The sequence below is a fragment of the Mesoplodon densirostris genome, chromosome 16, assembly GCF_025265405.1.
Source record: "Mesoplodon densirostris isolate mMesDen1 chromosome 16, mMesDen1 primary haplotype, whole genome shotgun sequence".
In the NCBI taxonomy this organism is placed as follows: domain Eukaryota; kingdom Metazoa; phylum Chordata; class Mammalia; order Artiodactyla; family Ziphiidae; genus Mesoplodon; species Mesoplodon densirostris.
In genome coordinates, this window is record NC_082676.1 from 43,455,167 (window position 1) to 43,482,306 (window position 27,140).

Genomic DNA, 27,140 nt, shown 5'->3' on the forward strand with positions numbered 1-27,140 from the left:
GAGGTTCTGCAGGGCAGGGCAAACTACAAGGCCTGGAGGCTTTGCTGCTGGAATCAATGGGAGATCACTCAATTTGAACTGGGGCGTAGCACACATGCCCAACTGTGCTGCCAGTGTAAGTGATGCTCCAGGCAGCTGGTGAGCAAGGAGGGTGAAGAGCTCTAGTGGGCTGAGGCTGTAGTCATGATCAGCAAGCTCGTGGCCAACGCTGAGCTGCATACAGGCAAACAGGAGACACGAAAGGATCAAGTGGAAAGTAAACACCAGGGCAGATTTGAGAACAGCCTGAACTTTGAACGTGTTCCTCTGCCCCACACGCAGGTCTTATTGCCTCAATATGTTTGAGCACAACCGCTGTCCACTAAGCTATGCAGACAGGGGGGCAAACCACAAGAAAGCCATGCTTAAAAATGAAAACAACTGTGTGTGTGTGTGTGTGTGTGTGTGTGTGTGTGTGTATGTATCTGAGCAGCTACATCAGCATACATTTATATGAAATGTTCACATCTGGCAAATTTACAGAGACAGAAAGCATGGGGTGGAAGCAGGAACTTATGGCAAACAAGCATGAGGGGACTTTTTCCAGTGATGAATATGTTCTAAAACTGGACTGTTGTGATAGTTGCACAACTCTATAAAATCTACTAAAAATCACTGAATTGTACCCTTACAATGAGTAAGTTTTATGGTATATGTTACACCTCAGTACAGCTGGTTTTTCTTTTTTTGAAGAATACACTCAAAGAAATATTTTTTGAGAGTCTCAGTAGGATACAACAGTCAAGATCTGGTTTTTGTTTACTCATGTATTCATTCCTTTAGCCACATATTTGAAGACATATTATTGTGCCAGGCACTGTACTTTATTATAAAGCTGCAACAAAGAACCACAAAGTGAGAAGAGGTTGAGATTAGAAGATCAGCTTGATAAGAAAAGACTGCAAAGAAAAAAACATTAATTAAGATAATTGGTAGCAATAAAGCATTGAAATATCTATGCAGAAAACTGTATCCATGATGTAGAAGGCACACTTAAGATGTTACACCAGTATTTAATTTAAAAGGGAGTAAGTGGGAAGGAAAGAAAACAATGGAGAGAAAAGAGAGTAATAGAGAAAATGGAGAATTAAGATTAAACCCCAGAAAAATAACATTTTGGTTAAAGAAACTAAAACTGTATTACAAGCACAAAGGGAAAAAAAACTTTTGGAAATAGAAAAAAAGACATTAGTCTATTCAAGTGAGGGCCTACCTTTCAAGCAAAACAATGACAATAAACCCAATCTGGAAACATCCTGGCAATTTCAAATATGGCAATTTCAAATTTCAAATATAGTTCAATTTCAAATGTGAAAGAAACAGTTCTTCAGGCTGCCAAACAGAAAAAGAAAATAAGGACCATAGGACCAAAAAACAAGCTGGCATTAGATGTCTCTACAACATTAAATGCTTATCCTCTGGTTTCCTTGTAAGATACCTTTCCTTATTTTTCAAATTTGCTATGATGAACATGTGTTACCTTTCTAAGTGAGAAAAGAAAAACCAATATTTAAAAAATAATAGAGGGCTTCCCTGGTGGTGCAGTGGTTAAGAATCTGCCTACCAATGCAGGGGACACGGGTTCAAGCCCTGGTCCGGGAAGATCCCACATGCCATGGAGCAACTAAGCCCATGCGCCACAACTACTGAGCCTGCGCTCTAGAGCCCGCAAGCCATGAATACTGAGCCCACATGCCATGACTACTGAGCCCACGTGCCACAACTACTGAAGCCCGTGCACCTAGAGCCCATGCTCTGCAACAAGAGAAGCCACTGCAATGAGGAGCCCATGCATCACAACAAAGAGTAGCCCCCGCTCACAGCAACTAGAGAAAGCCCACGCACAGCAACGAAGACCCAAGGCAGCCAAAACTAAATAAATTTATTAAAAAATAATAATAGGAATAGCCTTTCTTAAAAATTGACAGGTAAAGATCTGAAGAATGAGTAGGAACTAGGTAAAGAGTGAAAAGAAGAGCGTTCTAAGCAAAAGTAAATGGATACGCAAAAGCCCTGCAATAGAAAGGCATTTTAAAGCTTTCAGGGACTTCCCTGGCAGTCCAGTGGTTAAGACTCTGTGCTTCCAATGCAGGAGGCACGGGTTCGATCCCTAGTCGGGAACTAAGATCCCACATGCCACACGGTGCAGCCAAAAAAAAAAAAAAAGTTTTCAAAGAGCAGGCTAAGGCAGTAAGCAAGAGAGAAAGTGAGTGAGAGATGAAACTAGAAAAATGGGCAGGGGTCAGTTCATAAATCTTGTGGGTCAGGTTAGGGATATAAAATTTTACCATAGATGCAATCAGATGTGACTGATTTAAAGATTCTAAGCAGTGAGTTACTTAATCCTATTTAGGTTTATACAATCTCACTCTGGCCAAAACTATCTTGAAAAACAACAATGTTGGAAGATTCACAATTCCCAATTTCAAAACTTACTACAAAGTGATAGTAATGAAGACAATGCAATACTGGCAGAAAAACAGGCATACAGATGAATGGAAGTCCAGAAATAAACTGTTACATTTATGGCCAACTGACTTTTGACAAGGGTGCCAAGATAACTGAGTGAGGAAAGAGCACTCTTTTCAACAAATGATGCTGGGACAACTGGACATCCACATGCAAAAGAATGAAGTTGAATACCTATTCACAAAAATTTACTCAAAATGAGCTAGAGACCTAAAAGTAAGAGCTAAAACTATAAAATTCTTAGAAGAAAACAGAAGTGTAAATCTTTGTGGCTGTGCGTTAGGCCACAGTTTCATAGATACAACACCAAAAGTACAAGAGACAAAGAAAAAACAGATAAATTGGACTTCATCAAAATTTAAAATATTTGTGCTTCAAAGGACAATATCCTAAAAGTGAAAGACAAACCAAAAAAATGGGAGAACATATATGTAAATCATATATCCAATAAGGGACTTGTAACCAGAATATATAAAGAACTTACAATTCAACAAGACGGACAAATAACCCAATAAAATATGGACAAAAACTCTAAATAGACACTTCTCCAAAGAAGATATACAATAGTTAATTAGCACATGAAAAGATGCTCAACAATGTTAGTCTTCAGGAAAATGCAAATCAAAACCAAAATGAGATACCGCTTCAAACCCACTAGATGGCAACAAAAAAACCACAGACAATATAAAGTGTCGGTGAAGATGTGGAGAAACTGAAACCCTCATATACTGTCAGTGTGTGGAACTGTAAACTGGCGGGGGCACAGTCACTTTAGAAAACAGTTCGGCAGTTCCTCAAAAGGTTAAGAGTTACCATATGATCCAGCAATTCCACCCAAGAGAATTGAATACATGTGTCTACACAAAAACTTGTACACAAATTTCACGGCATCATTATTCATAGCCAAAAATAAGCAACAACCCAAATGCCCACTAACTAATAAATGAGTAAACAATATATGGTATATCCATGCAACAGAGTATTACTAAGCCATAAAAAGGAGTACTGATACATGTCACAATTTGGATGAACCTTAAAAATATTATGCTAATTGACTGAAATAACTCATAAAAGATCACATATTGTATGATCCCATTTATATGAAATGTCCAGAAAAGGCAAATCTGTAGAGACAGAAAAATTAGTAGTTGCCTGGGGCTGAGGGGAGAAGATGGAAACAATTACCATGTTTTTTTTTGGTTTTTTAAATAAATTTATTTATTTTTATTTAGTTAGTTAGTTTTGGCTATGTTGGGTCTTCGATGCTGTGCGCGGGCTTTCTCTAGTTGCGGCAAGTGGGGGCTACTCTTCATCGCGATGCGCAGGCTTCTCACTGCAGTGGCTTCTCTTGTTGCAGAGCATGGCCTCTAGAGTGCGTGGGCTTCAGTAGATGCAGCACATGGGCTCAGTAGTAGTGGCTCGTGGGCTCTAGAGCGCAGGCTCAGTAGTTGTGGCGCACGGGCCCAGCTGCTCCGCGGCATGAGGGATCCTCCTGGGCCAGGGCTCGAATCCGTGTCCCCTGCACTGGCAGGCAGATTCCTAACCACCGCGCCACCAGGGAAGCCCATGTGTTTTTTTTTTTTGGGTGATGAAAATGTTCTAAATCCAGGTTGTGGGAAAATTTATGGTGTGTGGATTACATGTCAATAATACTCTTTTTTTAAAAAAACGACTACACGCTTATTAGGATGGCTCAAATAAAAAATGCTGACAGACAGTATCAAGTGCTGACAAATATGAGGAGCAACTGGCTCTCACACATTGCTGGGAATGCACAATGGTACATCCAGAGCCTGGTAGATTCTGATGACCGATATGAGAAAAGAATCTAAGAAAGAGTGGATGTATGTATATGTATAACTGATTCAATTTGCTGTACAGCAGAGACTAACACAACATTGTAAATCAACTATACTCCAATAAAATTTTTTTTAAAAAGTCTGGTAGAGTCTAATAAATGTAAACGTACACTTACCATACAACCCAACAAGTGCACTCCTGAGCATTTGTCCTAGAGAAATGAAACCTACATTCACATAAAACCTGCACATGAATATAGCAGCTCTATTCATAATCACCAAAAACTGAAAACAAACCAAATGTCCCTCAATGGGTAAATTTGGATAAAATGTGGTACATCCACTTCTGGAATACTATCCAGCAGTAAAAAGGAACAAATTCTTGATACATGCAACAATTTGAATGAACCTCAAGGCATTATGCTGAGTGAAAGAAGCCAGTCTCAAAATGATTCTACTTATAAAATATTCTTGAAAAGACAAAACTACATCACTGGATGCCAGAGGACTAAGTATAAAGGGATATAACACAAGTTGTCTGGGATGACGGAACTGTTCTGTATCCTGATTGTGGTAGTCGTTACATGAATCAATATATGTATGAAAATTCACAGAACTATGCATCAGAAAAAAAGTCAATTTTACTGTATAACAATTTTTAAAACAAAAAAAAATTTTAAATCAAGAGAAATTTGAGGGGAAACATGGGGGGAGAAGACAGATGTCAGGAGAAGACCAAGAAGAGGAGAGCTTGTGACTCTAAATCTTCCAATTAATGTTTCTGATTAACATTATTTAGTGGTGATAGATTCAGTGGTGATAGGAAGACATTAAGTAAATAACAGGTTTTACTGAGAAAAGTAGAGAAATGATCCTAGAAAAATGATCCCCATATTTTCCATTTTATGAACATTTAAATGATATAGATTCATTTAAATACAAACAAAGCAAACAAAACTCATTTAATGAAGCAAAGAGGAATGCTCTTTAACTCTAGTCAATTTCATTTTATAGTTATACAGGAATGATTCTTCTAGTACGTTCGTTTGTTTGGGGGGTTGCATAATGAATATTGCATGAGAGAAAAGCAGTGATCACTAAGAAATCACCCTGAAATTGCAAAGCTTTATGATAAAATTTAGTACTATACATACTTTACATTTAACTTACCAACATCTGACATATGTCAGAATCCAATAGGTGACAAATGACTCAACTTTATTCAAAACTTACATGAACAATTTAGAATTCAATTGTACAAAAACAACATAACTACTTCTCTGAAAACTTCCCCAAGCACACATTAGATACAAAATAGAATTCACCAATCAAAAGTTAACATGATAGACCTTTAAGTTACTATAGTAGCAACCAACAGTATCTGATAACTTCCCATTAAAATACCCCAAATTCCCAAAATATATAAAAAGACAAAAATTGGAAATATATTATGAATGTATTTCCTTGTCCAGAAACATACTTGTAAATCATTTTCATGACTGCATAATACTTTACTGAAAAGGCTTTACCAATGTTTATTTGGCCAATTCTGTATTATTACTTACTTGTTTCTAAATTTTTGTGATAAATATTCTTGCATGTACAAACATCTTTGCACACATGATTATTTTCTACTCTGAATTTTTAAAAGAGGAATTGCTAGGTCAAGGGGTGTGAGATGTGCTTGATTTCAAAGCATTTAATACATATTTGATTTACCTCTTTCTCATACCCTACATCCAAATCTGACAAAAATTCTACCGGCTCTTTCTTCAAAATGTAGTCAGAATCCCACCACTTCTCAACACTTCCACTAGGACTGCCAGATTCTCTCACCAGGATTTCTGAAAGGTATCTTTACTTCTTCTCCTGCCCCCTAGAGTCTATTCTCAACTCAACAGCCAAAGAGATTTTTTTCAAAACTTGTCAGAACACGTCATTTCTCTGTTCAAAGCCTGGTATTATTTTTCAAAATGGTCTTGAAAAGGCTTATCTTAAGGCATCCAACACTAAATTTCTCTGTCTCTTTCTACTGATTCTGTCAATAGGCATCAAAAGCAGCACTGATTGAAGTCAGGCTAATATATCATTATCCCAAAAAAGTAGTGTGTGGTTCAAAGTGAAATAATTGAGAAGGTACCTCTTCACATTAGAGGTTTAATAAGGACTCAAATGAAGGCAACTTCCCCTTTACTAAGGGACAATTTAGGGAAAAAGAAAACCCTGCCATACATCCCATCATACTTGAAAGCTGTGTCAATTAACATAATTTGGGGTAATTCTTTTCAAGCCTTTATTCCTGTTGCATTTTAAATTAAACACTGAGACTTCCCTGATGGCGCAGGGTTAAGAATCCCGCTGCCAATGCAGGGGACGCAGGTTCGAGCCCTGGTCTGGGAAGATCCCACATGCCGCAGAGTAACTGAGCCCGTGCGCCACAACTACTGAGCCTGCACTCTAGAGCCCACGAGCCACAGCTACTGAGCCCACGTGCCACAACTACTGAAGCCCGTGCGTCTAGAGCCTGTGCTCCGCGATGAGAAGCCACCACAAGGAGAAGCCCACGCACTGCAATGGAGAGTAGCCCCCGCTCACCGCAACTAGAGAAAGCCCGCACGCAGCAATGAAGACCCAACACAGCCAAAAATAAACAAATAAATAAATTTATTTTAAAAATAAATTAATTAAACACTGTCTCCCCCAACACACTTAGGGGAAAAAAGTATGTTCTATCTTCCCTTCAAGATGTTTGAAAGCAAGTAAGACAGTTGTCAAAGGCCTTGTAAGGGATACGAAAAAGGAAAAGAAGAGGATTCTTGGCTTCCTCAGAAACATTCTCATTACTTTTCATTCATTCATTCATTCATTCATTCAGGCTGCACCAGGTCTTAGTTGCGGCACATGGGATCTTCGTTGCGGCATGCAGAATCTTCATTACAGCATGAGAGCTTCTTAGTTGCCGCATGCAGACTCTTAGTTGTGGCATGCGAACTCTTTAGGCCTGCAGCATGCATGCGGAATCTAGTTCACTGACCAGGGTCTGAACCCGGCCCCTTGCATTGGGAGCACAGAGTCTTACCCACTGGACCACCAGGGAAGTCCCTCATTACTTTTTCACTAAGTATATGAAGCCTAATTTTCTGTCTTTAGATGTTTCTTAACTTGAAGAATCATAGAGCATGACTGCTAAAAGGGGCCTTTACGTCATTTGGTCCAACGCTCTCATTTTACAGACATAGATACTGAGGCCCAAGTAGCACATTCTCCTCAACACCTCTCTAAATCTTACCTCCTCTTCAAAGGTCACTCTTTATTTTACTGTGTATATTTTACTTACTCCCAAAGATTTTAAACTCCTGAAGCTCAGAGACCTTGTCTATGTTCCGTCCCCTACCACAGCATGCTTAACAGAGCACCAGGTCACAGAGTACACTGAGTCTTCAAAATGTAAAAGTAAACTAATCAAACTGGGAAGAAAATGTCTATGAAAGAGAGATGTTGTAGAGCTTGAGGTCTCTACTCAGGCCTCAATACTGATTCTTCTCAAATTCTTGAAAAAAGTAGTCTTATAATTTAAGAAGAAAGTACAGTAAAAGCTTGTCTGACCATTACCCTTATATACTTGACCACTGTCCACATGCGCACGCACGAATACACACACACACACCAGCCTCTTTCCAATATCTTAAAGTCCACGTCACTGTATTTTCAGACAAGTAGTATCAATATTTTCTCAATTGGGACGTTTACAAAGCTGAGGCTGTGCTAGAAGGAAACACTAGAAAGTTCAGTCTCATTTTTGTCTCCAGTAGAAGGAAAAAGCACTGAAACACAGCAACAAACATATCTGAAAAATTACTATTAATAAGACTGCTCTTTCCCAGCAAGCCAAATGAAAGACTCCCAGAAATAATGCTCTAGAGAAGAAGAGAATGATGACATTATACTTCCATACTTAGATCTCTGTAAATTTCATAAAGATTTCTAATCAAAAACAGTGTCAGTGAACAAGCATAGGGGTGTAAGAGGTTGGTAGTCAGCAGACCATTTTCAACACTCAGCACATATACACAGGCCCAGGCACATGCATTCATGACCACATTCCTTACACCCTGTTTTTATAGTCAGGAAAGTAGCCATGTGCTACGTACAAAGAGACACTGGGTAAATTTCCCAGCAAAAGATAAATTATAGGAATGTAACAATCCCCTAAATGCTTTCTTTCCTTTATTAATCATTAGCTCCTTGCTTCCCATGCCAACCAACGTGGCAAATGGCAACACCCAGTGACACTTTGCCTTCTGTCTAAAGTCCAATTTATAGCTGTTTTCTCTATCTGCTTCTAGCTTTTTTAGCAAAAGGAAAAATAACTGTATCGTGTGCTTGAACTTGCCAATTAATAAGTGTCCAGGGTTTAATTTGAATGACAGCTTTGCATTCAGCAGAACTTCAAATAAACCCACTGTTGTAAAACCAATCCTTATGTCAGCTCATGGCCAGAGTACCAACATGGGAACATCTTTTCCTAGCCACACCCTGGGGGCTGGCACTAAAACCACTGACAACAAATGTAAGAAAAATACAGTACACACAGCTGACGATCTTTGGGAGTCTGCTGGGGCCCATCTTCATAAAGGAGCAGTGTACTGGAATTTTGTTTCCAATAAACCCCATGGTCAGGAGGGAAAAGAGCTGGTCAAATACTAAGCACTGGACCTAATGCCTAGGACACAAACAGAGACAAGAGCACAAGTTAAACTCAAGCACATTTTTAAAAGTTCAAATTAAATGAAATGATGTCTGGGAATTACTTCAAAAATATCTGAAGGCAGATGTGGCGGGGGGAGGAAGGGTTTATATGAAATTAGATGACTACGAGTTAGTAACTGTTGAAGCTGAGCGATGAGTACTTGAGGGCTCAGTGTAATTTTATGTTTTTGCATATGTTTGAAATTTTTCATAATACAGAGTTGAATGAAATAAAACAAAATAAAAAGTTTAAGTTAGTAAGTTCTAACCTTCTCAGACCTATAAATCAGAGGGCCATTGTAGGCTAACCATTCCTATCCTAGATTCTTCACTCATGTTTATCGTCTGTTTAAATCATCCATGAGAGGGAGCACAAAGAAAAGAAAAAACAAATTTGCTCAAATCATATACTCTCATTCAGTTATTCAATTATGCAATTTTTCCACCAAGCTCCTAAGTTTTAGAATTAAAAGTAACTAGAATAGGTAAAGGAGAAAAGAAGATGGCATTGAAATAATGTAAAGGCAGTCTAGTATATTAGTCAGAAGACGTGGGCTCTAGTCTCAAATCCATTTTTTCTTAGCCATATGGAACTAGATAAATCACTGAGCATCAAGTCTCTCATTCATAAAACAGGAATAATGATAATCAAGCTCTTTTCCACATGTAATCAGAGTAGAAATTACAAGAAGACTGGAAAGAAAATGCAAAGATAAAAGAATGCCTGCAAGTTCTCTTTGCTTTCACAGTGCTGCTGTGGCCATCAGGTGGATAACATGTGAAAGGACCTTTAAAGAACACGGGCCTGTGGCACCCTTCAGACACTGGCTCCTGCTCTTCCACCAACTTCACCCCTTGGCACTCCTCCCATGAAGCCTGCCCCCTTCAGGACCACACCTCATTCAAACCAGGCACCTTCACACACACCTGGCCTCTGCTCATGCTGCTGCCTCCTGTATCAAGCCCCTTTCTCTCTTTTACACACGCCTCCTCGGAGCTCTTTACTCATCCCCCTCACCCCCCAAATCAATTTTTCCCTCTTCTGTAACCTCAAGCACTTGGTAAAAACACATTGGCTTGCATGCTCATGCACTGTATCGTGGTTAGTTTACCCCACTAAACTATAAGCTCCTTTAAAGCACAAATTTTAAAAAATAAAAAAGCACAAATTAAAACCCATTCATCATTCATGCAGTGGGTGCATTATTATCAAATAAAATATAAAGCAAGGAATTTATAGATGAATCAGCACCTAGTGAAATCTCTCTTAAATCTCCTTAACATGCTTACAGAGTCATCTGAAACAAATAATATCAAAAATGAAAAACGAACTACAAATAAAACCAAAGTAATCTGGAGGCCATGACAAAATTTTGCAATCCCAGTTATTATTCCAACAGGATTTTTAAATTGAATCTACAAAATTCATAGCAGATGGGAAAAATAGCTTTTCCAAGACTTTGGAAAGAGCCAAACAGATATTAAGGTATTAACAAAAATATTTTAACTGTTATGATACTAATAGTAATTGGTGGCACAAAATAGAACACCCAGGAAAAAAAAAACAGCCTCATCTATGTACACAAATTTAATATGTATCAGAAGCAAGCATCACAAAACAGTCACAAAACATTAACTTATGGTATTGGGTTCCCTCATCCATACTCCTATACTCATCCTGCTTCATCTACAGCTAACACCTATTTATTTTCTGATGCCTCACAAATCTACCTGCAACCAAAACTTCTATGCTAAACCCTGAGACCTGACCATTCAAAGGCCAAGGGACAAATTCTATCTGAATGTTCCACTGGGCCTGTCAAATTCAAAGAACACCAAATGGAACATATCTTCCCTAGTAAATCAATCCTCCTCTTCATTTTCCTCTACTGGTAAATGAACCACTTCCTCCCAAATGCTTAAGCTAAAAATCTGGGAGCATTTATGTAGTTTCTCCCTTAACCTCTCCATACACAACAGGTATAAGTCCTGTCAATTCTTCTTCCTTCATAGCTCTTGAATCAATTCTCCTCCCTTTTCTTCCTCTGCTGGTATGGCTTTAATTCTCATCCTCATCTTTTTTTTTTTTTTTTAATTATTTTTTTGTGGTACGCAGGCCTCTCACTGTTGTGGCCTCGCCAGTTGTGGAGCACAGGCTCCAGACACGCAGGCTCAGCGGCCATGGCTCACGGGCCCAGCCACTCCACAGCATGTGGGATCTTCCTGGACCGGGGCACGAACCCGTGTCCCCTGCATCGGCAGGCGGACTCTCAACCTCTGCGCCACCAGGGAAGCCCCTCATCCTCATCTTATTCTCAAGGATAACTCCACAGCCTACTGACTGGTAGATCTGACTTCCTTTAATCAGTTCATTCACTATCCTGTTTCAGGAGTGATCTTTTTTTTTCAAGTTTATTTTATTTATTTATTTTTGGCTGCGTTGGGTCTTTGTTGCTGTGCACGGGCTTTCTCTAGTTGCGGTGAGCAGGGGCTACTCTTCGTTGCAGTGCACAGGCTCCTCAGTGCAGTGGCTTTTCCTGTTGTGGAGCACAGGCTCTAGGTGCGTGGGCTTCATTAGTTGTGGCATGTTGGCTCAGTAGTTGTGCCTCTCGGGCTCTAGAGCTCAGGCTCAGTAGTTGTGGAGCACCGGCTTAGCTGCTCTGTGGCACGTGGGATCTTCCTGGACCAGGGATTGAACCCGTGCCCCCTGCATTGGCAGGCGGATTCTTAACCACTACACCACCAGGGAAGCCCCCAAGAGTGATCCATCTAAAATGTAAATATACTTATGACACTCCCCTAGTTAAAACCCTTCAATGACTTTCTACTTCTTGGTACACGGGCCTCTCACTGTTGTGGCCTCTCCCGTTGCGGAGCACAGGCTCCGGATGCGCAGGCTCAGCGGCCGTGGCTCACGGGCCCAGCCACTCCGCGGCATGTGGGATCTTCCCGGACCAGGGCACAAACCCGTGTCCCCTGCATCGGCAGATGGACTCTCAACCACTGCGCCACCAGGGAAGCCTGACTTTCTACTTCTTTCAAAAAAATCCTTACCATAACATAAGGCCTTTCATGATACAGCCCTTGCCTGCCCCTCAGCCTCATATTACTCCTCATCACCAACTCCCCTACACACACACACACACACACACACACTCACTCAAAGTTGCCTTCATCTTCAACAACGTGCAGCATCTCTTACTCACAATTCCCATTCATCCTTCAATATTAGGTTTCAATACTATCTCTTCTAGGAAGCTTTCCTGACAGCTCTCTGCCTCATATGACACAGTTGTTCTTCCTAGTGCTCTTGGACTTACCCATATCTTATTTCTTCTAATTTGTCTGTTTTTTTTCAGTAGATTGTGAACTCCTTGAAAGTAAGGACTTTTGAATGAGTTAATGGATTCTTGATTGCCTATAAGTTAATGTAACTAGATTCTGAGTGTAATTTGTTGTGAGTTCTTGGAAGGTACTGACTATATCTTATCCTTTTCAGTTTTCCCCATAGCATATAACATAAAATGCTACATGCATATTGAGCACTCAGTAAATATGCAATGAGTGACCCCACTAAAACTTTCTTTCTCACTAAAATCCTAGACAGCTAACTCTTTCCTATAATTAGAATACTGGTCTTTCCTCCTGATTCCAGTGTTAAAATATGGATCGACTATATTCAGAAAGACTGCAGTACAAAGTTCACCACTTGTTTTTCCCCCCTCTGGCCCTTGCTCTTCTAATCCACCTTCTTTATTGATCAGTCTATTTCATCTGCCTCTATCATTTCACACTCTCATTAACGAATAAATCAGAATCTTATTTTTTTTGTACTCCCTTAGACTCACTGCAACAAACCAGAAGTTAAAGTTACATTTCTGTCCTAGAATCATTTTACACATAAGAAAAGTGAAGCTCAGAAAGAATAAGTAACTTACTTAAGGTATCAATACTTGGCAAATTGTCAACCAAGTGGCAACCCAGGTCTGACTCTAAATGTATGATGACTATTCCATGGTTGATTCCCAGACATTAGACTTGGCATGAACAAAAAGTGGTGTATGCAACATATGGTGCAAATGAAGTGAATTTAAGAATCTGATGGTGTTATAAGGCTTTCATTAGCATATGGTTTAAAAAATGTACCTAGCTTTTGTTTTTTAATAAATTTATTTATTTATTTATTTTTTAATTTATGGCTTTGTTGGGTCTTTGTTGCTGTGTGGGGGCTTTCTCTAGTTGCAGTGAGCGGGGGCTACTCTTCGTTATGGTGCGCAGGCTTCTCATTGCAGTGGTTTCTCTTTCTTGTGGAGCATAGGCTCTAGGTGCGCAGGCTTCGGTAGTTGTAGCACGTGAGCTCAGTAGTTGTGGCTCACAGGCTCTAGAGCACAGGCTCAGTAGTTGTGGCGCATGGGCTTAGTTGCTCCACGGCATGTGGGATCTTCCCAGATCAGGGCTCAAACCCGTGTCCGCTGCATTGGCAGCCAGATTCTTAACCACTGCATCACCAGGTAAGTCCCTGTGGACTTCTGAATTATCCTATTTCGATCATCTCAGATCTAATTAGAATGATAGATGAAAACTCTAAATCCATGTATGCATTCTGCTTTATTTGCATAAATGAACAGCATGCATTTTTGCACACTTTCTGCAAGTCCCTGATGATTTTATCTAGATAGCATTAAGAATAGAGAGATAGATCTGGTCCTAAGGGATAATAGACATACACGGAAGCTAAAATCTAGCATATCATGTAGCTCTACATTTCCTGTGTTTTTTAGCAGTTTAGTTTTGCTTCAGCACAGTCACTCTCACATGTAAATAACTTCCCACTTCTGTCATGAGGACTTATGCCTCTGACACAAAGTTACTCAGAGCCGGAATTCTGTGATCTTCTCTATAAAAATCTGGGTATCAAATCTTTGATCAGAAACCACTATTATAACAATCTCTATGGGAAAAATTGAATTTTGCCTTTATAGTCTCATCTTCCTGCACCTTACCAAGGATTATATAGTATAGTGTGTGTACAACTATGTATTGTTATATTTTTCCAGAGTAGACATTTTCCTTCAGTTCAAAACTAAATGAATAAAATGCAATTCCCAGTAAAATACCTAAAATGTGGAGCATTCTTGCTATGAAACCCTACACTTGAATTAAACAAACGTTTACTGAGCACATAAGTAAGTATGATTCATCATTTGGCTTCAAAGAACTAGCAACTCAGCAGGGGAAAAAGACAATAAACTATGTATGCCTACTATACACACACACACACACACACACACACACACACACACACATACACATATGATGAAAGTATAAGATCATATAAAAGGTATGAAAAAAAGAATACAAGTTTTCCAATAAAGGATCACATCCATGGGCTCATAAAAAGCTAAATGAAGAAAATGACATCAGAATGAATCTTAGAAGATAAGCAGGACTCCCACTGTGGGACTGAGGGAAGAAAGAGTATTTTGAGCAGAGAAAATAAGATAATAAGAAGCCTCAAAGTGGAAGAGTATAGCATGTATTCAGAAAATATTAAGTAATCAGTTTAACCAGAGTGTATGGGAACAAAAGCAAAGAAAACTGGAAAAACAAAAATGTATTATCTCAAAGTTGTCAGTAACCTAAAAAAATGTGCTAAAATCTAATGCATGAAACTCTTCTACTACATAAATGTAAGAAAAGGCTGAAGGAAACACATCCAGCATGGCAGAGTAGGACCTCTAAAAGTCTGATCTTCCATAAAATTAATGAGAACACTGACACAAATGGTCAAAATCAACTTTTTTGGAAATCTGAAAACCAAAGGCTTGCAACAATCTAAGAAACATTTAGTCATGAAAAGCAGCTGAATTTCAGCAAGCAGAGCAAGCTTTATGGCATTTCAATTTGTCCTATTTCCCTCCTCCCAGCTCCATGGAAGCCTGGGAAACCAACAACCTGAAAACATGATAGGTGTGAATAACAGCAGTCCAGTAGCCACTCAAGGGAGCAGAAGAGGTTAGGAGCTCCCTCTGAAACCACAACTCCAAAGAATTGTATTACTTAACCAGTCTAGCAGCTCACTGGAAAAACTCCATTCTCAGGGCTTATCTTTATTGGACCTGAATCAGAGCACCCTCAATGTAAACAATTCTATCCCCAGGGCTTTTGTTAACATAACCAGAGACAATATTTTAATGCCATAGCTGTCTGCAGTGGCAATAACAATTGGGGCAAACAATATATTTATCCAAAAACTTAAAAGGAAAAACTGAGGAATGAGATGTAGAGGGTTTAGAAAAGCTCCAACATATTTTTAGTAATCTAGAAGGCATGCACATGCCCAGGAAAGACCTAGGAAGGCCCTGTTCTCTCACCTCTGGCTGACCCTGATGTTCTACACAAGCAGGAAGTAAAGGCTAAGGCACAATGTAAACTTCTGGTGCATTAAGGGAGCCACAACACACACACACACACACACACACACACACACACACACACACACACACACACACACACACACACACACACACACACACACACACACACACACACACACACACAGAGTCCCTCAACAAGGTTGGGAGACTTATGGGTTCAAGACATTTAAGGAAATCTGCCCAATCATTAGCTAACCACTAAGCGAACCAAGCAGAGACTTCAGTGGTTACATAGGACAAAGAGTACAGGGTTTACAGAATTAGCCCAAAAAAGTAACAAAACAAATAGCAACAACAACAATCCCTGGGAGAGAGGGTGATTTTCAGAGTAGCTCAATTATATTATTTAAAATGTCCATTTTCAGCAAAAACTATGAGACACAAAGAAACAAGAGAGTATGACCCAAACACAGGGGAAAAAAGGCAGTCAACAGAAACAACTCCTAAGGAAGCCCAGATGTTGGACTTACTAGACAAGGACTTTAAATCAGCTTTTGTAACTATGTTCAAAGAACTAAAGGAGATCATGTCTGAAGAATTTAAAGGAATTATGAGAATTTCTTACCAAATAGGGAGTATCAATAGAGATAAAACTTATTCTTTAAAAAAAAGAACCAAGCAGAAATTCTGGAGTTAAAGTATAATAATTAAAATGAAAAATTCTCTAGAGGGGCTCAACAGCAGATTTAAGCTAGCTGAAGAACCTGCAGACATAAAGAGAGATTGATTTTCTAGTCTGAAAAACAGAAAGAAGAATGAACAAAAATGAATTCAGCCTCAGATCTGTGGGATATCATCAAGCACACCAAAATATTCAGAAGTCCCAGAGGAGACAAAAAGAGGAAAAAAATCAGAGTTACATAAATAAATGGCTGAAAACACCCTAAATTCAGTGAAAAACATTAATATTTTTTATAATAAACACTTTATTATAATTTTTATAACAAAAAGGCATGTAAAATGTTTCATTATTTGCTACACTTTGAACTATTAATTCTAGTAAAATAAAAATATGTATGCACATGTGTACTTGACACTGTGAGAATCCTGACTGACATATAGAATCCAGGAAAACCAACAAGTATCAGCATAGGCTTGAAGAGCAAAGTCTGAACAGGCAAAAAGATACCCATTGCACAGGCATCATATATATATATTTTTTTTTAGTTTCTGCTTTATAACAAAGTGAATCAGTCATACATATACATCTGTTCCACCATCCCTTCCCTCTTGCGTCTCCCTCCCTCCCACCCTCCCTATCCCAACCCTCCAGGCGGTCACAAAGCACCGAGCTGATCTCCCTGTGCTATGTGGCTGCTTCCCACTAGCTGTCTACCTTACGTTTGGTACTGTATATATGTCCATGCCTCTCTTTCGCTTTGTCACAGCTTACCCTTCCCCCTCCCCATATCCTCAAGTCCATTCTCAAGTAGGTCTGTGTCTTTATTCCTGTTTTACCCCTAGGTTCTTCATGACATTTTTTAAAAAATTCCATATGTATGTGTTAGCATACGGTATTTGTCTTTCTCTTTCTGACTTACTTCACTCTGTATGACAGACTCTAGGTCTATCCACCTCATTACAAATAGCTCAGTTTCATTTCTTTTTATGGCTGAGTAATGTTCCATTGTATATATGTGCCACATCTTCTTTATCCATTCATCTAATGATGGACACTTAGGTTGTTTCCACCTCCGGGCTATTGTGAATAGAGCTGCAATGAACATTTTGGTACATGTCTCTTTTTGAATTATAGTTTTCTCAGGGTATATGCCTAGTAGTGGGATTCCTGGGTCATATGGTAGTTCTATTTTTAGTTTTTTAAGGAACCTCCATACTGTTCTCCATAGCGGCTGTACCAATTCACAGTCCCACCAGCAGTGCAAGAGGGTTCCCTTTTCTCCACACCCTCTCCAGCATTTATTGTTTCTAGATTTCTTGATGATGGCCATTCTGACTGGTGTGAGATGATATCTCATTGTAGTTTTGATTTGCATTTCTCTAATGGTTAATGATGTTGAGCATTCTTTCATGTGTTTGTTGGCAGTCTGTATATCTTCTGTGGAGAAATGTCTATTTAGGTCTTCTGCCCATTTTTGGATTGGGTTGTTTGTTTGTTTTTCTATTGAGCTGCATGAGCTGCTTATAAATTTTGGAGATTAATCCTTTGTCAGTTGCTTCATTTGCAAATATTTTCTCCCATTCTGAGGGTTCTCTTTTGGTCTTGTTTATGGTTTCCTTTGCTGTGCAAAAGCTTTGAAGTTTCATTAGGTCCCATGTGTTTATCTTTGTTTTTATTTCCATTTCTCTAGGAGGTGGGTCCAAAAGGATCTTGCTGTGATTTATGTCATAGACTGTTCTGCCTATGTTTTCCTCTAAGAGTTTGATAGTTTCTGGCCTTACATTTAGGTCTTTAATCCATTTTGAGCTTATTTTTGTGTATGGTGTTAGGGAATGATCTAATCTCATACTTTTACATGTCCCTATCCAGTTTTCCCAGCACCACTTATTGAAGAGGCTGTCCTTTCTCCACTGTACATTCCTGCCTCCTTTATCAAAGATAAGTTGACCATAGGTGCGTGGGTTTATCTCTGGGCTTTCTATCCTGTTCCATTGATCTATCTTTCTGTTTTTGTGCCAGTACCACACTGTCTTGATTACTGTAGCTTTGTAGTATAGTCTGAAGTCAGGGAGCCTGATTCCTCCAGCTCCGTTTTTCGTTCTCAAGATGGCTTTGGCTATTCGGGGTCTTCTGTTTTCCCATACAAATTTTGAAAATTTTTGTTCTAGTTCTGTGAAAAATACCAGTGGTAGTTTGATAGGGATTGCATTGAATCTGTAGATTGCTTTCGGTAGTAGAGTCATTTTCACAATATTGATTCTTCCAATCCAGGAGCATGGTATATCTCTCCATCTACTTGTATCATCTTTAATTTCATTCATCAGTGTCTTATAATTTTCTGCATACAGGTCTTTTGTCTCCTTAGGTAGGTTTATTCCTAGATATTTTATTCTTTTTGTTACAATGGTAAATGGGAGTGTTTTCTTGATTTCACTTTCAGATTCTTCATCATTAGTGTACAGGAATGCCAGAGATTTCTGTGCATTAATTTTGTATCCTGCTACTTTACCAAATTCATTGATTAGCTCTAGTAGTTTTCTGGTAGCATCTTTAGGATTCTCTATGTATAGTATCATGTCATCTGCAAAGAGTGACAGCTTTACTTCTTCTTTTCCAATTTGGATTCCTTTTATTTCCTTTTCTTCTCTGATTGCTGTGGCTAAAACTTCCAAAACTACGTTGAATAAGAGTGGTGAGAGTGGGCAGCCTTGTCTTGTTCCTGATCTTAGTGGAAATGGTTTCAGTTTTTCACCATTGAGGATGATGTTGGCTGTGGGTTTGTCATATATGGCCTTTATTATGTTGAGGCAAGTTCCCTCTATGCCTACTTTCTGCAGGGTTTTTATCATAAATGGGTGTTGAATTTTGTCGAAAGCTTTCTCTGCATCTATTGAGATGATCATATGGTTTTTCTTCTTCAATTTGTTAATATGGTGTATCACATTGATTGATTTGCGTATATTGAAGAATCCTTGCATTCCTGGGATAAACCCCACTTGATCATGGTGTATGATCCTTTTAATGTGTTGTTGGATTCTGTTTGCTAGTATTTTGTTGAGGATTTTTGCATCTATGTTCATCAATGATATTGGCCTGTAGTTTTCTTTCTTTGTGACATCCTTGCCTGGTTTTGGTATCAAGGAGATGGTGGCCTCGTAGAATGAGTTTGGGAGTGCTCCTCCCTCTGCTATATTTTGGAAGAGTTTGAGAAGGATAGGTGTTAGCTCTTCTCTAAATGTTTGATAGAATTCGCCTGTGAAGCCATCTGGTCCTGAGCTTTTGTTTGTTGGAAGATTTTTTATCACAGTTTCAATTTCAGTGCTTGTGATTGGTCTATTCATATTTTCTATTTCCTCCTGATTCGGTCTTGGCAGGTTGTGCATTTCTAAGAATTTGTCCATTTCTTCCAGGTTGTCCATTTTATTGGCATAGAGTTGCTTGTAGTAATCTCTCATGATCTTTTGTATTTCTGCAGTGTCAGTTGTTACTTCTCCTTTTTCACTTCTAATTCTATTGATTTGAGTCTTCTCCCTTTTTTTCTTCATGAGTCTGGCTAATGGTTTATCAATTTTGTTTATCTTCTCAAAGAACCAGCTTTTAGTTTTATTGATCTTTGCTATCGTTTCCTTCATTTCTTTTTCATTTATTTCTGATCTGATCTTTATGATTTCTTTCCTTCTGCTAACTTTGGGGGTTTTTTGATCTTCTTTCTCTAATTGCTTTAGGTGCACGGTCAGGTTGTTTACTCGAGATGTTTCCTGTTTCTTAAGGTGGGATTGTATTGCTATAAACTTCCCCCTTAGGACTGCTTTTGCTGCGTTCCATAGGTTTTTGGTTCGTAGTGTCTCCACTGTCATTTGTTTCTAGGTATTTTTTTATTACCTCTTTGATTTCTTCAGTGGTCACTTCGTTATTGAGTAGTGTATTGTTTAGCCTCCATGTGTTTGTATTTTTTACAGATCTTTTCCTGTAATTGATGTCTAGTCTCATAGCATTGTGGTCGGAAAAGATACTTGATACAATTTCAATTTTCTTAAATTTACCAAGGCTTGATTTGTGACCCAAGATATGATCTATCCTGGAGAATGTTCCATGAGCACTTGAGAAAAATGTGTATTCTGTTGTTTTTGGATGGAATGTCCTATAAATATCAATTAAGTCCATCTTGTTTAATGCATCATTTAAAGCTTGTGTTTCCTTATTTATTTTCATTTTGGATGATCTGTCCATTGGTGAAAGTGGGGTGTTAAAGTCCCCTACTATGAGTGTGTTACTGTCGATTTCCCCTTTTATGGCTGTTAGTATTTGCCTTATGTATTGAGGTGCTCCTATGTTGGGTGCATAAATATTTACAATTGTTATATCTTCTTCTTGGATCGAGCCCTTGATCATTATGTAGTGTCCTTCTTTGTCTCTTCTAATAGTCTTTATTTTAAAGTCTATTTTGTCTGATATGAGAATTGCTACTCCAGCTTTCTTTTGATTTCCATTTGCATGGAATATCTTTTTCCATCCCCTTACTTTCAATCTGTATGTGTCTCTAGGTCTGAAGTGGGTCTCTTGTAGACAGCATATATATGGGTCTTGTTTTTGTATCCATTCAGCCAATCTGTGTCTTTTGGTGGGAGCATTTAGTCCATTTACATTTAAGGTAATTATTGATATGTATGTTCCTATTCCCATTTCCTTAATTGTTTTGGGTTCGTTATTGTAGGTATTTTCCTTCTGTTGTGTTTCTTGCCTAGAGAAGTTTCTTTAGCATTTGTTGTAAAGCTGGTTTGGTGGTGCTGAACTCTCTCAGCTTTTGCTTGTCTGTAAACGTTTTAATTTCTCCAAATCTGAATGAGATCCTTGCTGGGTAGAGTAGTCTTGGTTGCAGGTTTTTCTCCTTCATCACTTTAATTATGTCCTGCCACTCCCTTCTGGCTTGTAGAGTTTCTGCTGAGAGATCAGCTGTTAACCTGATGGGGATTCCCTTGTGTGTTATTTGTTGTTTTTCCCTTGCTGCTTTTAGTATGATTTCTTTGTGTTTAATTTTTGACAGTTTGATTAATATGTGTCTTGGCATATTTCTCCTTGGATTTATTCTGTATGGGACTCTCTGTGCCTCCTGGACTTGGTTAACTATTTCCTTTCCTATATTAGGGAAGTTTTCAACTATAATCTCTTCAAATATTTTCTCAGTCCCTTTCTTATTCTATTCTTCTTCTGGAACCCCTATAATTCGAATGTTGGTGCATTTAATGTTGTCCCAGAGGTCTCTGAGACTGTCCTCTGTTGTTTTCATTCTTTTTTCTTTATTTTGCTCTGCATCAGTTATTTCCACTATTTTATCTTCCACCTCACTTATCCGTTCTTCTGCCTCAGTTATTCTGCTATTGATCCCATCTAGAGTATTTTTCATTTCATTTATTGTGTTTTTAATCGATGCTTGATTCATCTTTAGTTCTTCTAGGTCCTTGTTAACTGTTTCTTGCATTTTGTCTATTCTATTTCCAAGATTTTGGATCTTGGAAATAGAATCTTGGATCATCTTTACTATCATTATTCTGAATTCTTTTTCAGGTAGACTGCCTATTTCCTCTTCATTTGTTAGGTCTGGTGGGTTTTTATCTTGCTCCTTCCCCTGCTGTGTGTTTTTCTGTCTTCTCATTTTGCTTATCTTACTGTGTTTGGGGTCTCCTTTTTGCAGGCTGCAGGTTCGTAGTTCCCGTTGTTTTTGGTGTCTGTCCCCAGTGGCTAAGGTTGGTTCAGTGGGTTGTGTAGGCTTCCTGGTGGAGGGGACTAGTGCCTGTGTTCTGGTGGATGAGGCTGGATCTTGTCTTTCTGGTGGACAGGTCCACGTCTGGTGGTGTATTTTGGGGTGTCTGCGGACTTTTTATGATTTTAGGCAGCCTCTCTGCTAATGCGTGGTGTTGTGTTCCTGTCTTGCTAGTTGTTTGGCATAGGGTGTCCAGCACTGTAGCTTGCTGATCGTTGAGTGAAGCTGGGTGCTGGTGTTGAGATGGAGATCTCTGGAAGATTTTTGCCGTTTGATATTATGTGGAGCTGGGAGGTCTCTTGTGGACCAGTGTCCTGAAGTTGGCTCTCCCACCTCAGAGGCACAGCACTGACTCCTGCCTCCTCAATTTGGGATGATTCGTTGTCTATTCATGTATTCCACAGATGCAGGGTACATCAAGTTGATTGTGGAGCTTTAATCCACTGCTACTGAGGCTGCTGGGAGAGATTTCCCTTTCTCTTCTTTGTTCTCACAGCTCCCGGGTCTCAGCTTTGGATTTGGCCCCACCTCTCCGTGTAGGTCGCCGGAGGGCGTCTGTTCTTCATTCAGACAGGACAGGCTTAAAGGAGAAGCTGCTTCGGGGACTCTGGCTCACTCAGGCCGGGGGGGAGGGAGGGGCACGGAGTGCGGGTGGAGCCTGCAGCGGCAGAGGCGGGCGTGACGTTGCACCAGCCCGAGGCGCGCCGTGCGTTCTCCCAGGGAAGCCGTCCCTGGATCCCGGGACCCCAGCAGTGACGGGCTGCACAGGCTCCCCAGAAGGGGGTGTGGACAGTGACCTGCGCTCGCACACAGGCCTCACGGTGGCAGCAGCAGCCCCAGCGTCCCTCACCCGTCTCTGGGCTCCTCGCTTTCAGCCGCAGCTCGCGCTCGTCTCTGGAGCTCCTCCAAGCAGCGCTCTTAATCCCCTCTCCTCGCGCACCAGGAAACAAAGAGGGAAGAAAAAGTCTCTTGCCTCTTCGGCAGGTCCAAACTTTTTCCTGGACTCCCTCCCGGCTAGCTGTGGCGCATTAGCCCCTTCAAGCTGTGTTCACGTCGCCAACCCCAGTCCTTTCCCTGTGCTCTGACTGAAGCCTGAGCCTCAGCTCCCAGCGCCGCCCACCCCGGCGGGTGAGCAGACAAGCCTGTCGGGCTGGTGAGTGCCAGTTGGCACCAATCCTCTGTGCGGGAATCTCTCCGCTTTGCCCTACCCAGGTACGTGGGGAGTTTCTTGCCTTTGGGGAGATCTGAGGTCTTCTGCCAGCGTACAGTAGGTGTTCTGTAGGAGTTGTTCCACGTGTAGCTGTATTTCTGGTGTATCTGTGGGGAGGAAGGTGATCTCCACGTCTTGCTCTTCTGCCATCTTCCAAAAACATTAATCTTAACAACTGACGAACTAGATAAACACCAAGTAGGATAAATCAAAGAGATATACAGCTAGACACATTATAATCAAACTGTCAAAAGCCAAAAACAGAGGTTATTGAAGGTACCAAGAAAAAAGTGACTCATCGCATTCAAAATCTTCAATAAGATGAAAAGCTGACTTCTCATCAAAACCACAGAGGCCAGAGACAGTGGGATAACATATTCACAGTGCTAAAAGAAAAAGAAAAAGACTATCAATCAAGAGTTCTAAATCCAGCAAAACTATCCTTCAAAAATGAAGGAGAGGGACTTCCCTGGTGGCGCAGTGGATAGGAATTCACCTGCCAATGCAGGGGACATGGGTTCGATCCCTGGTCCGGGTAGATCCCACATGTCATGAAGCAAATAAGCCTGTGTACCACAACTACTCAGCCTGCACTCTAGAGCCCGCATGCCACAACTACTGAAGCCCATGCACCTACAGCCTGCACTCCGCAGCCAGAGAAGCCACCACAAGGAAAAGCCTGTACACGGCAATGAAGAGTAGCCCCCGCTTGCCACAACTAGAGAAAGCCCGCGCACAGTAACAAAGATCCAACACAGCCAAAAAATAAATAAATAAAATTAAAAAAATTTTTAATCTAAACAATAAATAAATAAATAAATAAATGATTTAAAAACTAACCATCTCTTCTAAAAAAAAAAAAAAGAAGAAAGAGAAATTAAGATATCCCCAGTAAACAAAACTGAAAGAATTCATCGTTGGAAGGGCTACTGTACAAGAAATAAAGGGAGTCCTTAATGATGAAATAAAAAGACACTAGACAGTAACCCAAATCCACATGAAGAAATAAGCACTAGTAAAGAAAACTACACAGATAAATACAAAAGGCAGTATAAACACATTTTTGTTCGTAACTCTTTTCCTACATGAATTAAATGACAACTGCATGAAGCAATAATTAAATAACTGTTGATGGGATTTTATTATAAAATACGCAGTTTGAATGACAACAAGAACACAAAGAAGGAGGAAATGAACAGAACTCTATTAAAACAAAGTTTTTGCATACTATTTAAATTAAGTTGGTATTAATCCAAAATAGATTGCTCTAAGATACTAACTGTAATCACCAGGAAAATAAAGAAAATTATAATAAAAGAAATAACATGCTAATTAAAACATATACTAGAAAGTATTTAATACAAAAAAGGCAGTAATGGAGGAATAGAGAAACTAAAAAGACATAAAACATATAGAAAACAAATAGCAAAATGGAAAACATAAATCCTAATATACCAGTAATTACATTAAATGTAAATCGATTACACACTCAAGAGGTGAGGATTGGCAGAATGGACCAAAACAAAAACAAAAAACAATTTTAAAAAATCCAAATATATGATTTCTACAAGACATACTTTAGACTCAAAGACTAAGTGGGCTGAAAGCAAAAGGAGAGAAAAATACACACACGTAAACAGTAGCCAAAAGACTCTGGAGTAGCTATACTAGCATCAGATACAATGCACTGTAAGATAAAAATTGTTACTAAAGACAAGGAACACTTTTATAATTACAAGAGGACAAATCCATCAAGAAGATATAACAATTATAAACATATATGCACCTAATAACAGAACCCTCAAATATACGAAGCAACAACTGACAGAATTGAAAGGAGAAATAGACAATTCAACAATAACAGTTGGAGACTTCAATACTCTACTTTCAATATGGATAACACAACCACACAAAAGATCAGCAAGGAACCAGAAGACTCGAACAACACTACAAACCAACGAAATCTAGCAAACGTCTATAAAACAGTCCAAGCAACAACAGCAGAATATACATTGTTTTCAAGTGCACAGGTAACATTCTCTAAAACAGGCCATAAAAGAAGTCTCCATAAATTTAAAGGATTGAAATCATATGAAGTATATTCTCCAACAACAATGGAATGAAATTAGAAAACAATAACAGGAAAATAATTTAGGAAATTCACAAATATGTGAAAATAAACACCACTCCCCTAAATAACCAATGAGCCAAAAAATCATACAGGAAGTTAGAAGATATTGTGGGGGACGTCCCTGGTGATCCAGTGGTAAAGAATCCACCTTCCAAAGCAGGGGACACAGGTTCAATCCCTGGTCAGGGAACTAAGATCCCACATACCATGGGGCAACTAAGCCCACGTGCCACAACTACTGAGCTCGTGCACCTCAACGAGAGAGCCTGCATGCCACAAAACTACAGAGCACACGTGCCCTGGAGCCTGCGTGCCACAACTAGAGAGAAGCCTGCTAGAGAAGACCACGCACCACAACTAGAGAGAAGCCAATGTGCCACAACGAAAGACCCCGAATGCCTCAATGAAGATCCTGCATGCTGCAACTAAGACCCAACACAGCCAAAAAAAAGAAAAAGAAAATATTTTGCGATAAAAAACAAAACTTACGGGACGTGACAAAAGCAGCAAGAGCCATGCTATGAGAAAATTTATCGCTGTAAACACTTATATTTAAAAAAAAGATCCCAGGTGCTCGTCGAGGCCGCGTGTGGGAAGGCCAGAACAAGCTCGTTTTCAAACCAGATCTCACTCTGGAAGAAGTACAGGCAGAAAACCCCAAGGTGCACAGAGGCCGGTATCACCCTGAGGAATGCAGGGCTTTGCAGCGGGTCGCCATCCTCATCCCTCACCGGCACAGAGAGAAGCACCTGCTGTACCTGCTAGAACACCTTCACCCCTTCTTGCAGAGGCAGCAGCTGGAGTATGGCATCTACGTCATCCACCAGGTTACGGTACAGTGGGTATTTTGGGGGTGTTACTGCCCTAAGCCGAGAGCAGTTTTTCAAGGTGAATGGATTCTCTAACAACTACTGGGGATGGGGAGGCAAAGACGATGACCTCAGACTCAGGGTTGAGCTTCATAGAATGAAAATAACCCGGCCACTGCCTGAAGTGGGTAAATATACTATGATCTTCCACAATAGAGACCAAGGCAATGAGGTGAATATAGAATGGATGAAGCTCTTACATCAGGTGTCACGTGTCTGGAGAACAGATGGGTTGAGCAGTTGTGATTATAAATTACTCTCTGTGGATTACAATCCTTTATATGTCAACATCACAGTGGATTTCTGGTCTGGCCCATGACCCTGGCTCTTCTGGTGACATTTGGAGGAACTGAATATTTGATTGCAATAATTTTGGCCTAGAGACTTCCCCTAGTAGCACACATTAAGAACTTGTTGCAGCCAATTATTGAGCTGATTCTCCCTCTTTCATATTTTCTTAGCAGAACTCCTGGTGATATGGAATGTAAAACAGTTGTTTTGATCATGAGGGTTAAATATTGTAATGTAGATACTTGAAGGATTAAGTATAAAAGGACCACTCAGAAGATACCATGAAGGCTATTTGAGAACTCTGATTGAAGGAGATATATTTAAGTTTGAAGTGATACATATTTTCTGGGATAAAAAGTGCCACAGGAGAAAGACTGCCGAATGTTCCAGAGAACCAGAATTGTTCTTATCCAAGCAGGAAAGGGTTGAAGATATATTTCTGTTACTCATTTATCCTGCATGGTCATCTGGGACGAGGCGGGTCCCAGGTGAGAAGAAGGCTGAAGAAGAGGGGAGAAAGGTGAAGAATGAAGATGCCGTGAACTTGGGACCAAAGAGGTGGCATAAGGACCGCATCAGGCGGAGAGCGGCTCCGGTGGTTGTACCGTTGCTATGGCTGCTGCCCTGTGGCAGGTGTCACCTGCCCAGATATGCCTTCCAGTAACATTTTATCTACTAGTTTCTAGAACATTTTTGTAAAATGATTTTGTACATGTAGGATATGAAGTAGCAGTTTACAAATTACATATTAACCAATAATACA

General features: G+C 39.8%; 1 protein-coding gene and 1 pseudogene across 6 annotated transcripts in view; one reads left to right on the forward strand and one right to left on the reverse strand.

Moving 5' to 3' along the window:
- The window catches only part of TPST1 (tyrosylprotein sulfotransferase 1), a 135,112-nt gene that overhangs the window by 88,922 nt on the left and 19,050 nt on the right, over positions 1–27,140 (reverse strand). The window contains exons 2-3 of one of the 6 annotated variants that reach the window (XM_060079467.1): positions 8,900–9,030; positions 1,253–1,371 (exon numbers count right to left, since the gene is read on the reverse strand). The exons of 3 other annotated variants lie outside the window; for them this stretch is intronic. The gene's annotated coding sequence lies outside the window, so the exon portion shown is untranslated. The remainder of the gene's footprint in view (positions 1–1,252; positions 1,372–8,899; positions 9,031–27,140) is intronic. 2 more of the 6 variants (XM_060079464.1, XM_060079466.1) reach the window with 2 other exon arrangements.
- Positions 184–26,736, forward strand: LOC132476946 (beta-1,4-galactosyltransferase 4-like; annotated as a pseudogene).